Consider the following 17,650-nt stretch of genomic DNA (forward strand, 5'->3'; position numbering starts at 1 on the left):
AAATTGGTGTTTACAGTGTCAATGGGTTTAGATAATAATGTACAAACCACTTGGTACTGCAAGTGCACTAGGAGACAGAGAAAAGAAACACAAGCAGGAATTAAAAAATCCAGATTTTTCCAACTTTAAATGTAAAATGTATTCAAACATGTGCTGGCAAAGCAATGCCCCCCCTCCCCGAAAAATATTGTACATCATTTTAGCGCACTTCACAGGCACTTTGAGGGGGAAAGCCAGAACGGGCCACTTCCAGGGATGTCATTAATTGCTGAAGCCCAGTGTCAGGCCCAACTGTGACCACATAATTTGGGTTGTTTCTTTTCATAAAGTTATGCAGGATGCAACAAGATAAAATGATGGTGTTAAGTTTGTATTCCGCCATATTAATGGCAGTTTGAAACAGGCGGAACCGGCTGGCCAGAATCCCAAACGTGTTCTCCACAACTCTTCTGGCTCTGGCCAGCCGGTAACCCTCTTCTCAAGGGTGAGGGTACTCTGGGGGAATGGCCTCATGATATGGTTTCCCAGACCGAAAGCTTCATCTGCTATGAAGACAAATGGCAGTCCTTCGACGTTCTCCTCCGGGGGTGGCCTTCCCAAGCCACCACTCTCAAGACATCGGTAAAACTCGGTCCGGGTAAATACTCCTCCATCCGACATCCGGCCATTCCTCCCCACATATATAAACTCATATGTCGCCAACACCACCGCCATCAACATGATACTATAAAACCCCTTATAGTTAAATGACTCCGAATGGGGTGGTGGGACGAGTTAGGAAAATCCCACCACTGGGCAAACTGGGAGGCCACAGTCTGCCATTCCTGTGGGGTTGAAGGAAACTGTGGAGTCAAACAAAAAAATCTAATTAGTAATTTTGCACAAAAACATTACAAGCAGATTATACACAAACATTGTTGGCCAACATCAGTATAATATTTCTTGTAAAGAGTATTTAAAGGCTAAAATATAAGGTCCACTTATCAGATTAATCACCCCCTCTGATGGCCCCTTGTAAATATTTTGGGGGGGGAGGTATGTATTGGACAGGTAACCACCCTCTCCACTACGTAATGGAGTAATAACAAAGTAATGTGTGTTACTTTGGCCAGCCCCTAATTAAGTACACTATTGGCAGCCCATTGGACATGTAATAAGAAGTGGCATCAAAACAAATTAATAAATGGAAGCACATTTGTAGATTCTGCAATTACCTATCAAGATAATAATATGAGAAGAAAAATTTAAACAGTAGCATTTGAAAGTATTGAGGCAGGCCCTTGCACTACATGCTTTGGAGAAATTCATCCATGAATCTGACCACAAAAGAGGTAGGTATAGTGTGTATTGGGTTTGGCAAAGTAAGCAGATAGAGGATTGCTATTAGCTGACTTATTAGCAGTTAGGGGAGGGGGGTTCCAAATTATTTTGGGCCCCCCAAAAAAGCCTCTGGCACTCTGCATGAATTTAAGGACAACAATAACATTTGGAAACATTTTAAGGGGTCTTTAGGATAAAGCATTACAATGGAGATGACAAAATACATTGTTAATTGACTAGACTATAGGAGTATATGGGCCTCGGATAGCATGCTGGGGGGGTTAGTGAAGGCAAATATGCATGAAGGACAAAAAAGGAGCATACAAAATTCCAACATGCATGAGGACAAAGAGGAAATTCCCAGCTTATTACAATTTTGTTAATTATAGAACGTTGAAAGAAATACAATACATTAGCAAACATTAAATACATAGAATGTGATGTTAAAGGAGAAAACTTACCCTCATATATTCCTTCTGCGGGACCTGTATGATGGCAGAACAGGTCTCTGGAATAATGATTCCCAGAGCCTGGGGGGAGATGCCTGTCGAGAACTTGAGGTCCTGAAGGCTTCTCCCAGTCGCCAAGTACTGCAACGTGGCAACTAGTTTCTGCTCCAGAGTGATGGCTTGTCGCATGCAGGTATCCTGTCTGCTGATATAAGGGGACAGCAAAGCCATAAGACGGTGAAAAACGGGGTCCGTCATCCGGAGATGATTCTTGAAATCATCAGGATTATTCTCACAGATCTCACGCAACAAAGGCATATGAGAGAACTGGTCACGCTGGCGCAACCATTTCTTGGTCCACAAACTCCTCCTCACCCTGTTCATGGACCAGGCTTGTGTCAAAGTAAGAACCCCAACACCAAGCTCCCACACAGCATGAACTCTACGACGAGTACGTACATGTAACATGGCTTAAAAACGGTCGGCTACACTTCCGGTTCCGGCGCCGCATGGAGTAGCTGTCTCTCCTCACAGCTCCCGCAAACCGCCCTCCAAACCGGCCTATAAATTTGGCGTTTTCCGCCCCAATTACCTCAGCAGCCTTCCCCACGACCCCGGCCATGGGATGGACCGGTTCGTCGAAAAAAACGGGCTGCGATTGTGCGCGGCCGGCCCCGCCCCAAATTGAGGCCCCGGCTTCGGCCTACATGGACTCGGCCTGTGCGGCCAAGCTCGCGGAGATGGCGCCAGCGATGGAGGTAGGAGAACAGCCCACATCTCAGCCTACCCTGAGAGACACACTGCTTCAACAGCCCCAGGCCCCCCCACCTCCATCTAGCCCTGAAACAACTCATTTTGTGCAGCAGCCTCACATACCTCCACCAACACAGGACCACCACACTGAACTCCTGGCTCAGGCTGTAGCTGCTCTCCTCTCCCCTATGATTGCTGCATCAGTGGAGAAGGCTGTCAGCTCAGGCATGCAGAAGATTCAAGCCCAGCTAGGGGAACATGCATCTAGATTGAATGAAGCAGAACACCGTATCTCAACTATTGAGGAAGAACTCTACCAAACACAATCTCTGGAACATGCCCAGGACAGAACGAACAAATATATACTAGAAAAACTCGACGACCTCGAAAATAGGTCGAGGAGGAGCAACCTGCGATTTGTAGGAATACCTGAATCGCTTCACCAATCTGCTTTAACAGAACTATGTGCCCGTCGCATCCCTGAAGCACTGGGTCTGGGAGGCCCATGCACCGTGGAGCGTGCACACCGCGTGGGAGCCTTCAACTCGGAACACAAATCACAGTGCCCGATAATAGCCAAGTACCTCAATTACTCAGACAAAGCTGCCATACTGCAACAATACCGACAGTCCAGATCCCTGCAGATAGACGGAGTCAAAATTTTGATTTTTGCCAACTACTCGGTGGATGTCTCCAAGAAACGCAAGGCTTTCCAGCACATCTGGGCAGAACTTCACCAGCGACAACTCAAATTCACACTGGCATTCCCGGCCACTCTGCGGATCAAAACACCCTCCGGTGAGCAACTGTCCTTTCAAGACCCAGATGAGGCATCATCCTACTTGTAATCATCATGCTCGGGCTCTCACCTCAGCCCCACACCCAAAGCCCCCCAATTAACCGAGCCCTGGACCAAAGGAGTCCGCGGAAAGACTCTCCCAAGAGCTTCAGGGCCTCAGGTCCAACACAACATGGCTTGACCGCACGTTGAGGGGCAAAGATGTCTCCGTTGCCTCAATACACAATTGCTTCTTATTTGCGGCCATGCTTGGCCACCCTCCCTACCTGGGTAAGGTGATCTGAATTTGGACTCTCCCTCCTGGACCGTCCACACCTCTCAGGTATTATCCGTTACCACTTAAATGGGTATGGGGTTACCTTTGCCTACATCCTGATCTTTATTTTTATTGTTATTTTGGTATGTTCTGTTATATTTTTCTTCAGTGTTCGGTAGCTATATGGCTATGTTGCCTAGTAAGGTACTATATGTTCAATGACTTTTGAAGGTTTTATCTTTTCATGCATATGCTCATTTCCTCTTCCCCTAGGTATCTCTGTGCAGACCTGTTCTCACACTCTGATCTCCCGCCTGCACTGATGTTATTTCATATCCCCTCTTCGAGGGGCGGAAGCCCTTATTTTGATACGGGGCTGGTTATGGGAGCTGGTCTTCACAGTGATCCCCATGCGAAGTTGGTTAATAATTATGTTTACCTCTAAATATTCTACTTTTGGTTACCATTCCAGTCCTTCTCCTCCCCCTCTTTTCCTCTCCTTATCCCCACTGAACCTACTACCAGTGTAAATTTACCTGCCATCCCCCCTCTTAGGGCCTTACAGGCATGCTCCAGTGTAGATCACGGCTACCTACTATTCCCAAGCACCCACATCCTAATGGCTTTACTACTTGTACACCGTACCCTCGTTATAATCTCAACATGCTGCGAATAGTCTCATGGAATGTGAAGGTCCTTCGTCATCTCAAACGGCTCAAGGCAGATATAGCTTTACTTCTGGAGACCCACCTCTCTTCACCCGACTTCGTTCGGATGAAGAAACTCTGGGTGGGAACGGTAGCAGGCTCAGAGGCCATAGGCCGTAAAGCAGGAGTCCTTATCCTCATTCACAAACATCTCCCATGTAAAATCCTATCTACGGACACGGATACGCAGGGCAGATTGCTCTCTATTCGTGTCCTCATAGGGACAAGGGAAATAGTAATATCCAACATTTATGCCCCTAACAGCCCCACGAAGCAGTTCTTCAACACGCTAACCACTTGGCTCCTGTGCCACCCTCAACTTCCCCAGGTCGTTGGGGGGATTTTAACTCCGTGGTTCACCCACTAGATGACAAATCCCTGCAACGACGACTTATCCCATCCCCGACTCCAACTAACGCCACAATGCTAGCAGCGACAATGGAATCCCTTTGTCTCCTTGACGTATGACGGTTACATCACCCGACTGATAGGGAATTCTCCTTCTACTCACATCCACACAATGTTTTCACCAGGATCGATTACATATTCTGCTCACACGATCTACTCCCCTTAATCCCAGAAGCGGAGATTCACGATATTGCTATCTCCGACCATGCTCCCATTTCCGTATCTCTAGAGACCCCTGACATCCACCCAAATCCCAAAATTTGGCGTTTCCCCTCCTTCCTCCAACACAACGTGGATTTCCAAACCTACATCGCAAAAGAATGGCGACTATACACACAAATGAATGCGGACCATGCTGATAACCCAATTCTGTTATGGGATGCAGGGAAAGCTTTCCTTCGGGGACGCATCATTTCTTATGCATCTTCCTTTAAAAAAAATGCACACGGGGCGTGGCTTGCACGCGACCAAAAATGGCAGCTTGAGCTGAGAGCTCCGCACACCATCCGGACGGAACTCACCCTACTGGGCTCCCATAGCGACATCCGTGGCACCGCTGGTCTCCCCGCTGTCCCCCGCTACCTCCGCAATCGGAATGTCCCGAAAGCAAAGCCAGGATACAGGCCCACGGCGGCTGCAATCCTTTGCCTATCAGCCTCACTCAGCCAGGCACAGCGGACAAGATGGCGCCGCCGGAGGGACAGCACGCCATTCCCTGTCCTTTCCAGAGCTCAATACAGGCCATCCACATGAAATGAGACACAGAATGTCCTCTGGACAATCTCCAGACTCCTCTCCTGCAACGCCAGCTACCCAGAGCCCAGCAAAAACGAGGACGAAGATGGATGTACCGGGGCAGGCCGCGGAAACTGTGAGTACAGGCCTGCACAACGATGCAGCAATCTCGTCTTTACAACCATCCATTGCTCAATTTCCCACCCTGGGGCAACCGGTACTAGATACCACCATGAAGGATATGTTATTATCCCTGCAATCATCCCTCATGTCAAATCTCTCCTCCTTAATCAACAAATTCTCACTTGAAATGAAGCACATGGATAACAGGGTGACTTTCATTGAGACTAGAATGGAGGAGTGCACAGAAACGGTCAATGACCTAGTGGACGCCTACCATGATCAAAGAGAAGATTCTCTGTGGATCAAATCTAAACTCGCGGACCTCGAGGACCGCTCTAGGCGCAATAATGTCAAGATACGCGGCATCCCAGAATCTGTACAACCTACAGAACTGCATAACTTCGCTAGCACCTTATTTTCTAGCTTGCTCCCAGAGCTATCCCCAATAGAGCTGAAGATTGATCGCATACATAGACTGCCTAAACCGCGCCATCTTGAGGCGGATGTTCCCAGAGACGTTCTCCTCAGAGTGCACTTCTTCCAAGCCAAAGAACAAATTCTCCTGAAGGCGAGAGAAATGTCCCCCCTGCCTGCCCCCTACTCCGACATTCAACTTTACATGACTTGTCGCAGTACACACTACAGATGTGCAAGCAACTTAGATCCATAATTAAGGCCATGAATAATCATAAAATACAGTGCAAATGGCATCACCCAGCCACCATCCTAGCCACCTACAATAGCATACCCCATACCATTTCCACCCTCGAGGGAGGCCTGAAATTGCTACATGACTGGGAAATCCTTCTTGACCCCCCACCTGATCTGCGGGATACCACAGGGGCCCCAAATCCCTTCTCCTTTGGCGCAGGCCGCGGATCTCGCAAAAATAACCGCCGCTGATTACTGAGCACCGGGATACTTCCAAATGACTATTCGTCCGGAATGGTTTGCGACAAAGCATATACCCACTGGACTATACCCCCCACCTTGACCAGTTGCTCCTGAGCTTCCGTTACTGGTCCGACTACTGGCTAGTCCTGTTACACTTTCTCCTCTCACTGTGCATACCGCACTATTCTGATTCTCCTTTTTTTGGATTTCCTTGTTTTGCCTTGTCTTTTTTTTGTTTTTGTTTTTTTGCTACCATTACTTACTCGCCATCACCCGCATAAATACCACCAGGTGAACGCAACACGCAATATTGGTTGGTGATATTCAACGTATTAACTTATTTTCTACCCATAGCTAGTACCGACTCTGGATTTCTTGGGCCATCCTCAAAAAGAACTAACGTCTCCTCCGCTCCACCCGAACGACCACAGCAGAGCCTCTTTTTTTTTTCTTTTTGTTGTTTTCCTTCCAGATTGTAGATATGGGCTTCACTATTCTCTCAATTAATGCGAGCGGACTTAACCACCCTGCTAAAAGGTCATCTTTATGGTCTACTGCTATTTCCCATAACAGTGACATTCTCTGTGTACAAGAGACACATTTTTCTATTAATGCTTCCCCTAACTGCCAGCACCGACTTTATCCCCATGTGTTTACTTCCTCATACAACAAGAAGCAACGAGGAGTGATGATAGCGATCAAAGACTCAGTGAACTTCCAGCTTACGAAATGCGAATCTGACCCGGACAGGAGGTTTCTAATACTGATAGGTTCAATTAATAACGTTATGTACACTATTGTGTCTGTATATGCTCCCAACTACGGAAAATTGGCATTCCTCAAGAAAGTTATTGGTAAAGTTAAGAAAATCCAACAGGGACACATTCTTTTGTGTGGAGACTTCAACATGGTACCGGATGTTGACCTAGATTCAACATCTGGCACCAAGAGACGCCCTTCCCCACTAGGGGGCTATATTTCATCTAATGATTTGTATGATGTGTGGAGGTGTTGTCACGCGAGTGAGAGGGACTTTACCTTCCTCTCATTGCGTCACAACACGTACTCGTGAATTGATCTATTTCTTGTCGACAGGCTATTGTTACAAAGAGTATCTAAATCTGTCATACACACCGCCACCTGGTCAGACCATGCCCCTATAAGCATCAGCATCTCAGATGGTTCCTTTGACTATCGCCCTTTTATATGGAGAGCCAACGACTATCTCCTCCGTATTCCTAGCTCATCCTCCCATATCAGAGAACGGCTGGAGGAATATTTCTCACTTAATCAGGAAGCTGTGTCTGACCCGGTGGTGGTGTGGAATGCTCACAAAGCGGTAATCAGGGGGTTCTTCTTACAACTGGGCGCCAGAGCAAAGCAAGCTAGAACACGAAAGCTAGACGAACTGACAAGTGCCATAGCCAACGCTGAATCGCAAAATAAAATAACGCCTTCCCCTACCCTCCAAGCAAAAATCTTTACTTTACGCCATGACCTATGATCCCACCTCCTTGAAAAACAAGGAAAAATGTACAGATTACTCAAAGCTAGGTCTTACACTACAGGTAACAAATCCAGTAAAGCAATGTCCCTTAAAATCAAAGGATACAGAAACAAGACTAAAATCCCTTTTATATACCATCCTCACTCTCACAAAAAACTTCTTAAACCTCATGATATTGCCAATGTCTTCAGTACGTACTATGAGGATCTCTACAACCTTAAAACAGATCCTTCCACCACACAACCCTCCTCGGACAGCATCCATTCCTTCCTTGAAAAACTCCAGCTCCCACTGGTCTCACCAAGCCAACTCTCATCACTCAATAGTCCATTTACGATAGATGAAATTCGACAAGTCATAAATAGACTCCCTTCAGGAAAATCTCCTGGACTGGACGGTTTCACTGGGGAGTATTACAAATTGTTCCAGAATATTCTGGCTCCCTCCCTATGCCAAACCTTTAATGCAGCCGCCAGATCCGCACAATTTCCCCCTGAAATGCTAAGCGCTAGAGTAGTGGCCCTCCCCAAGCCCAGAAAAGAACCCAACACCCCTAAAAATTTCCGACCAATCCGGCTTTACCAAAGGACGCCAGGCGTCTGATGCCACCAGACGAATGATAGACCTTATCCACCATGTAGAAACAAACAGAATCCCTTCCCTACTCCTCTCCCTTGACGCCGAAAAGGCCTTTGATAGGGTGCACTGGGACTATATCTCAGCGGTTCTCCATAAATTCGGGCTCTCTGGCCCAATCCACGACTACATAATGGCTCTTTACTCAAACCCTTCCGCCAGAGTACTAGCCTCAGACACTCTATCGGACCCCTTCGAAATTACTAATGGGACGAGACAGGGCTGCCCGCTCTCCCCCTTCATATTTAATCTAGTTATGGAACCACTAGCAGAGAGCATTAGAACCAACACCAGAATAAAAGGCATTCGCATAGCAGACACAGAACATAAGATTAGCTTATTTGCGGATGATGTGATTCTTCTGGTCACAGAACCAGAACGATCATTACCGGAAATCCAAAAGATGTTAGCCTGGTTTGGAGATATATCATACTATAAGGTCAACGACACTAAATCGTACATATTGGACTTGAAAGTGAGCGAGGATACCAGCAACCATCTTAAAATGCTTTACCCATACAGCTGGGCAAAACTCAGCATAACATATCTTGGTATCCAGCTTACCCCTAGAACGAAGTCTCTCTTCGCAGCGAATTATCACTCTCTTCGCACTAAACTTCAAGAGGATCTAACTAGGCTAACATCAGTTGAATTCTCGTGGTTAGGATGTCTAGCGGCATTCAAAATGCTCCATCTCCCTCAAATACTATATATGTTTAGGACTGTCCCAATTCCCATACCCACCAAATACTTTAATTCTTTACAATCACTTCTTTTAAAATTTGTGTGGCAAGGCAAAAAACCCAGATGCGCCGGATCCCAACTCACTAAACATCATATGGTGGGAGGTTTGGGCTATATCAATTTCCAAGACTACTATTGGGCATCCATTCTGACCCAAGCTAAAGAATGGTTCTCCAACACACCATTCCCAACCCTATGGAAGACCATTGAACTCTCATCAGTCCCTGGTAAGGAACTAGTACCCTGGCTGCTAGCCCTTTCCTTAGGAGCCAAAACTGCACAGCACCTATCTCCCCCAATCCTTGCTACATGCCAAACTTGGTCCAAACTCACAAAACTTTCCTCTACTATCCCTAACTACTCTGACATACCCATCCCCATTGAATCGCTGCATCTTTTGATAGACTCGTCCAATTTCAAACGATGGAAGATACTGGGCATCAACTACCTATCTGACCTGATAGCTGATGACGAAATAAAACCTTTCCCGAAACTTCGAGAACAATTCCATCTCCCTTGCTCTGATATCTTTCTATATCTACGAGCTAAACACTGTATCACTTCCCTAAAGAAACGGAACATCACAATTCCCCGATCAGCATGGTTGTTCTTTTCCTCTTCCCCAAAACACAGTAAAGGCATTTCCCTACTCTATAAAATATTCAACCAAAAAATGACCTTTATCAAATCGACCTCGTTAATTCAATGGGAAAGGGAACTAGGACATTCTTTCTCTGAGGACGAATGGGAAAAAGCATGTCAATCCACTTACAAAACCACTAGCTGCTCTACCCTGTGGGAACTGGCATATAAAATAACGTACTGTTGGTACTTGACCCCAGTCAGGATCTCAAAATTTGATTCAGCACTAACTGACATGTGCTGGAGGAAATGCGGAATGAAAGGAAGCTTGCTACATATACTCTGGTACTGCCCAAAACTTCTAGAATTTTGGAAATTAGTGTTCCAATTAATAGCAGAGGTGACGCTCTCAGCTGTCCCAAAGAAACCTTCTCTCGCCATCCTATCTCTGTCCATGGACAGATTTCCCAATCCGACGAGACATATCATCTCACATATTTTGTTGGCAGCGAGGCTCAGCATAACCAGGAAATGGAAAGACCCACTTCCTCCCACCCTGAAAGATGTAGTTTGCACCACGCAGGTACACTTTACACATGAGTCCACCCTGGCACTAACTCATAAAAGTGCATCACAAACTACCCTCATGTGGAAACCATGGATAAAATGGACTGAATCCCCACGAATACTAAAGATCTTTGAATAAAGTCGTTGATGTATGATTTTCCCATTTTAATTTAATCTAATATGAGCATGAGAAGAGGGGAGGGGGGGTTCGCCCCACTAGGACACAGTAGAGATCCCTATGAGGGGTGTCCGGGTGGAGTGACCCTCCCAGCCCACCTCCCAGAGACCAATCTACCATTGGGGATAAATATTAGCAATGAGTTAATGCGATGAATCTGTACCAAACCAAGACAACACTAGGCTGTGTGTACTATAACGAATGACAAACATGTGGTAGGACATTAATGTTGCTAATTGATCACCAACCATGTATCTACATAGATGGAAACTATCGCATGCAGTAATGGTATGTTTGTTTGCTTGTTTATGCATTTGACCTGTATATGATACAAGAACAATCTGTTACACACTTGTGTTCAACTCTGTTTAAAGTGACAATATTCAATAAAAATCTATTGAGAAAAAAAATAAAATAAAACACCTCAACTACAACACCTCCAGTTCCAGACTTCATCAGGCTGAATGAGCACTCTACACCCATGACACACATGAAAACCGGACCGCTTGGCAAATAGCCAAACAGTCGTTTGACACATGGGCTGACACCCTGGAATCAATCAAGAGAGCACACTTTGATGCCACTCTCCACAAATTTGGGAATAAAGCTGGAAAACTGCTAGCCAGACCGTGCAAGAGTCCCTACCGCCCGACTATTATCCCCGCTATCCGGGAGCCGGATGGCTCCATCACGATCACGCAAAAAGGCATTAATTCGGCCATGCTGCACTATTATTCGGCATTGTATGCTGCTGACCCCATCGACAAGCCCATGGCGCACAACTTCATAGATAGAGTGACTCTGACCCAAATATCCCCCTTGCAACTGGACACTCTTAATGCCCCCATCTCTCTTACGGAAATAACCAACACGATCCATATTCTAGCCTCCTCGAAAGCACCCGGCCCAGATGGTCTAACAGGCGAATTCTATAAATCCCTAAACTCACTCCTAGCACCCACACTTGAAAAGGTTTACCAACACATATGGTCAGGTGGCCCCTATCTACCCACGGGTAACCAGGCAATAGTTAAACTACTAGAAAAGAAGGGGAAGGATCCTACAGAACCTGGCTCATATAGGCCCATCTCACTCCTAAATCTCAATGTCAAAATCCTTTCCAAAATAGTAGCCAGGAGACTAGCTAACATCATCCCTTCTCTGATCCATCCTGCCCAGTCAGGCTTTGTGAAGGGCAGAACGGCAATGATCAACATCAGAAAAGTGATGATGGCACTAGAACATGCTAGATGAAACCCAAATGGGGACTTTGCTATTATTACTCTTGATGCCGAAAAGGCTTTTGACAATGTGAGTTTCGATTGGCTTTCTATGGTTCTGAATATAATGGGATTCACTGGCTCCTTTCTCCATCTCATAAATTCTATGTACACATCACCGGCAGCCAGATTAGTTTCAGCCGGCCTTCTTTCAAATGAGTTTCGTTTACATAAAGGCACGAGACAGGGCTGCCCTCTATCCCCTCTCCTCTTCAATTTGGCTCTGGAACCACTTTCTAGATATTTGCTAACAGTGGCCCCGATCCATGGCATTAAAATTGGGGAAGCAGGAATTGAAGACGTCTCTTTTTGCGGACGACGTCCTCATCTTCTCCGCCAATCCCTCCGCAGACATGCCCACGATAAAAAACACCTTTGATCAATTCAGAAAATGTTCTGGATTACACATAAACTACTCCAAAAGTGAGATATTGCCCCTTGGTCCCCTCCCACCTCCGGCTTGGGCTCAAAAATCCATCTTCACAATAGCAAAGTCGCATATCACCTACCTAGGAATCAATATAGGGAAACTCCCTTCCTCTCTTTACCATCTGAACTATCCCCCCTCTTTGCCAAAATTACCCTGGGACTAGAAAACTGGATGGCCCTGCCCCTCTCGCTCCTGGGAAGATGCCACTTGGTAAAAATGGTCAGTTTCGCACGCCTGCTGTACCCCCTCCAAACGATACCTTTACTTATCAGACACAAGGATATCAAAACTTTGAATTCTGCAATATCAAAATTTCTATGGCGAAACAAACGACCACGCATAGCATTTTCCGTTCGACGAAATCCGAACTCTTGGTCCGTTCGCGTCAAAATTCGTGTGGCGCGCGCGGACCACAATGCACTGCGGTGGCGCAGTGCATTGCTGGCTCATGATTGGCCAAGCATGCACTGTGACCCCGCATGCTTGGCCAATCGCAGCGCCAGCAGCGAGGAGAGCCATGATTGGCCACAGGCATCCTGCCTGTGGCCAATCATAGCTCAGGCTGTGTAGTGCACGCCCCACACTATATAAGGCCGCCTTTGAGGCGACCTCGTGTAGTGTGTTGGCATCTGAAGCAGTGGGTGTTCTGTGTACCTTCAACACAGTACACACCAATTGTTTTTGGCTGATTTCCTATCTTGCTGTTGTGTAGTGGTTATTGTCTGTGCCCTGACCGCAGTATACACCACTACACTATATTCACCTCACCTATATAGCTAGCTAGTGATCTATCTTTACCACTTAACAACTGCCTATTGCCGATTAACGGCTTCAGGGCGGTTGTTTAACTCTGAGAGGCCGTTAATTAACGGCCTCCCAGAATTCTGCTCTCGCGCGCCCCCTGGGGCGCGCACTCGAGAGCATCCGTGACCGCCGGGTCCACAGGACCCAGCGCATCACGGATCACGGTAAACGCCCGCTCGTCGCGGCCGTTTACCACGTGATCGCTCCGTCAAATGACGGAGTGATCACTTGTAAACAAACCGGCGTCATGTTATGACGCCGGTTCCTCCCTCCCCTCTCTGTACCAATCGGTACAGCGGAGGGGAAAGAGATCGGTGTCAGCAGCGATGTGGGCTGCATCTGCAGTGCCCACATCGCTGCTCACCGAATTTAACCCCTCAATTCCCTGCCAATACTCTGCAATACCAGTGCATACTCTGCAGTACCCTGCCATTACTCTGTAGAAACCCCCCATTACTCTGCAGTACCCTGCCATTACTCTGCAGTACCCTGCCATTACTCTGCAGTACCCCCCATTACTCTGCAGTAACCCCCATTACTCTGCAGTACCCTGCTATTACTCTGCAGTACCCCCCATTACTCTGCAGTAACCCCTATTACTCTGCAGTACCCTGCCATTACTCTGCAGTACCCCCCAATACTCTGCAGTACCCGCCATTACTCTGCAGTACCCTGCCATTACTCTGCAGTGCCCTGCCATTACTCTGCAGTGCCCCGCCATTACTCTGCAGTGCAGTACCCTGCCATTACTCTGCAGTACCCTGCCATTACTCTGCAGTACCCCCCATTACTCTGCAGTAACCCCCATTACTCTGCAGCACCCTGCCATTACTCTGTAGTACTCCCCAATACTCTGCAGTACCCTGCTATTACTCTGTAGTACCCCGCCAATACCCCGCCAATACTCTGCAATACCCTGCCATAAATTGCCATACCCAGCCATACTCGGAGATACCCAGCCATACTCGGTGATACCCTGAAATACCCAGCCATAGACGCCCCCCACCCCTCGCCGCCCTCCGGTGCTTCTACCAACTCGCCAGTACGATCAAAGCCAGAATCTTTTTTTTTTTTTTATTTCAGGCTTCCCAGCCTAGAGGTGAGATGTGGGGTCATATTGACCCCCAGATTTCACTGTAAAGAGGACCTGTCACCCCATATTCCTATTACAAGGGATGTTTACATTCCTTGTAATAGGAATAAAAGTGATCAAAAATATATTTTTGGGGAAAAAAATGTCAAACTAAAATAAATAAAGTAAAATGAACAATAAAAAAAATTAAAAAAAATTAAAGCGCCCATGTCCCCATGTGCTCGCATGCAGAAGCGAACGCATGCGTAAGCCCCGCCCACATATGAAAACGGTGTTCAAACCCCACATGTGAGGTATCGCCGAGAACGTTAGAGCGAGAGCAATAATTCTAGTCCTAGACCTCCTCTGCAACTCAAAACATGTAACCAGTAAAAAAAAATTTATGAAGAAAAAATTACTAATCTGCTAAATTTTATAACAGAAACAAAGAAAAATTCATTTTTTCGCAGAATTTCCGGTCTTTTTTCTTTTATAGCACAAAAAATAAAAAACTGAGAGGTGATTAAATACCACCAAAAGAAAGCTCTATTTGTGTGAAAAAAAGGACAAACATTTCATATAGGTCCAGTGTTGCATGACTGAGTAATTGTCATTCAAAATGTGAGAGCACCAAAAGCTGAAAATTGGTCTGGTTATTAAGGGTGTTTAAGTGCCCAGTGGTCAAGTGGTTAATAATAGAGCTTGCAGTCAGTAGTGTTAGGAGATAGTGCGTGCTGTCTGCGTGCTCTCTACCCAGTACATACCGCTATAATATAGGGCAGGACCCTACTTTCAAACATCCAACTTACAAACATCTCCTACTTGCAAACGCAAGGAGACAGCAGCAAGTGAGATGAAAAAAGACGGACGACAAAACAAATTATACAGGGGTGATAACCCTTCCCTATGTTTTCCAAAAAGCTTAAAAATAGTTTGTTTGACTGGAGCTACACTTTAAAAATGTACCGGTTGAAAATTACAAACAGATTCAACTTAACACAACAAACCTACACAGTCCCTGTCTTGTTTGCACCGCCTGTATACTGCTGTTCTGAGTATATAGGGCCTGGGGGCCACACGCATTTCCTTTTTTTAATATGGGTACGGGGTTCCCCTTAATATGCGTACAAGACCCAAATAGGCTGGTAATGGGCAGGGAGGGCTACCCATGCCATTTTTCTGAATGATTTTCAACCATATTGCAGGAACCAGATATAACATTAAAACCGCAAGCAGTTTTAAATGGTGTTATTTCCGTTTAATGTCATTTTGTGCAGGGACTGTTCCAAACACGGGAAACACGTGGCACTTCACAGGCATACTACAGACACCCCCCAGGCACCATATTTAAAGGAATATTTCACCTTTTTTTTCACTTTAATCGTCATTAAAATCAGTGCTCCCGCCAAAACGGCAGTTTTTAAAACTTTTTTTTGCATTGACCCATGTCCCCTGAGGCAGGAGGCAGGTCCCCAAACCCTTTTTAGGACAGTATCTTGCATATTAGCCGTTAAAATTAGTACTTTCCATTTCGAACGTTCGAGTCCCATAGACTTCAATGGGGTTCTAACGTTCATAACGAACGTGGGGGCCGTTCGCAAGTTCTGGTGCGAACCGAACCGGGGGGTGTTCCGCTCATCCCTACTAGCCGCCAAATTTTCTCTCCCAGATGCTTCTGCTTTCCACTATGGTCAATGTGTTAGTTTTCTTAAAAAAAACTGCAGGAACGAATGCACAAGATTTACGTCCTCATTCCTTGAGACACTCATACAAAAGGGCTCCTGCAAAATCTCCGACATCTATAAACCTCTACTATTAAAAACGACTCCCTCTCTGGCTTCATTCATCCTCAGTGTTAAATTGGGCAAAAGACTTTCCAGATGAAGACATAGTAGACAAGATCCTGCAAGGCCTCAACTCTGTATACAACCTGGTTCCTAATGAATCTTGGAGGGAAACCCAGCTGAAAATCGCTCACCGTGCCCACATTCCCTTTCTCCCAGCTTCCCAACTACGTTCAGCCTCACCCTCATTGTGCCCACTGTGCCATCAACCCAAGCCTTCTCTCACGCACCGCTACTGGACTTGCACTTTTATCTCTGCTTTTTGGGACCAAATCCTGGCATATATATTTCAGATTACATTGCTAAAGCTTCCCAAAGATCCGCTACTCCTTATCTTCGGGCACTGGGACCCCACACTGCTTCCTTGGTCCACCGTTCCCAGTCCACCGGGTAAGGACTGGGCCTTGATCTGCCTCCTGCTAGCAAGAAGGGCCATACTATCCAACTGGACCTCTGCATCCAAACTCTCCATCTCCCAGGTTAAAAGAGATCTCCTGCAGCTTCTTTTTCGTGACAAACTCAACGCCAATCTGGCCCACCAGAAAGCCTCACAATGCTTCCACAACAGATGGGACCCTTTTATTGTGGCGCAGCTTACTCCTCAAGAACGAGCGCACCTCCATAAACGTACCTTTGTCTACAATGGACCTTGCCGAACATGACCCTCTCTACTACTGGATGACTACCTACAATAGAACAACAGAATTGCCCCCCCCCCTTTCCACAGCCTTCCTTTTGAATTGTAACATACCTTGTTCTTCTTCCGAGGTTAGTTCAGTGCCTTATTGTTAGCAGATCCATCCAGTCATGGCTTCCTCATGTTTCTCAGTTTTGTTAGGGAGAGGGATACTCTCCACTTTCGATTTAAGATACTTGTGCTTATACAACATTGCGTGACCCACCTTGATATTTTATCTGACTTGTACATTATACGAAAAACCCTTGTACTTGCTGATTATGTCATTCTGTAATGCACTCTTTTTCAATAAAATTTTATTAAAAAAAAAACAAAAAAAAAACGGTCGGCTGGTCAGAAAGGACAACAGAAAGCACTGATAAACAGCAAGGCCTGAAAGAACGAAATGCAAATCAGCAACGAGCGGACAATAAGTACTGAAAATCAAAGCATACTATACCAAGATATAGTCCACAATGAGCAACAAATGCTAACGGACTACACACACTGATAAGCAGATACGCACCGACAAGCACAAACTGTAGAGCAGTAACGAACTGAAGCTCAAATCTGAAAAGTGTGAATCATCTCGAACCAAACTTCTACTAACACACGATAAACACGAGATCAGCAGAAGGAGCCCAAAGGGTGCCATATGTGGTGCTGAACTTCCCTTTTCTAGTCCCGTAGTACGTGGTGGATGTCACCGCATTCTTGGTGGTCAGAATTTGGTGTGACCGTGTGTAGGCAGGACAGCTTGAGCGGAATTCCATCGGAATTCCGTCAGGAAAACCATCAGAGCTTCTTCCGACGAGTATTCCGATCGTGTGTACGCTGCATTAGAGTTATAATATTCAAATAGATAGATAGATATAGATATAGGTAT

This window comes from Lithobates pipiens, unplaced genomic scaffold (assembly GCF_037356315.1).
Source record: "Lithobates pipiens isolate NorthernLeopardFrog02 unplaced genomic scaffold, aLitPip1_a1.2 Scaffold_10, whole genome shotgun sequence".
NCBI lineage: Eukaryota > Metazoa > Chordata > Amphibia > Anura > Ranidae > Lithobates > Lithobates pipiens.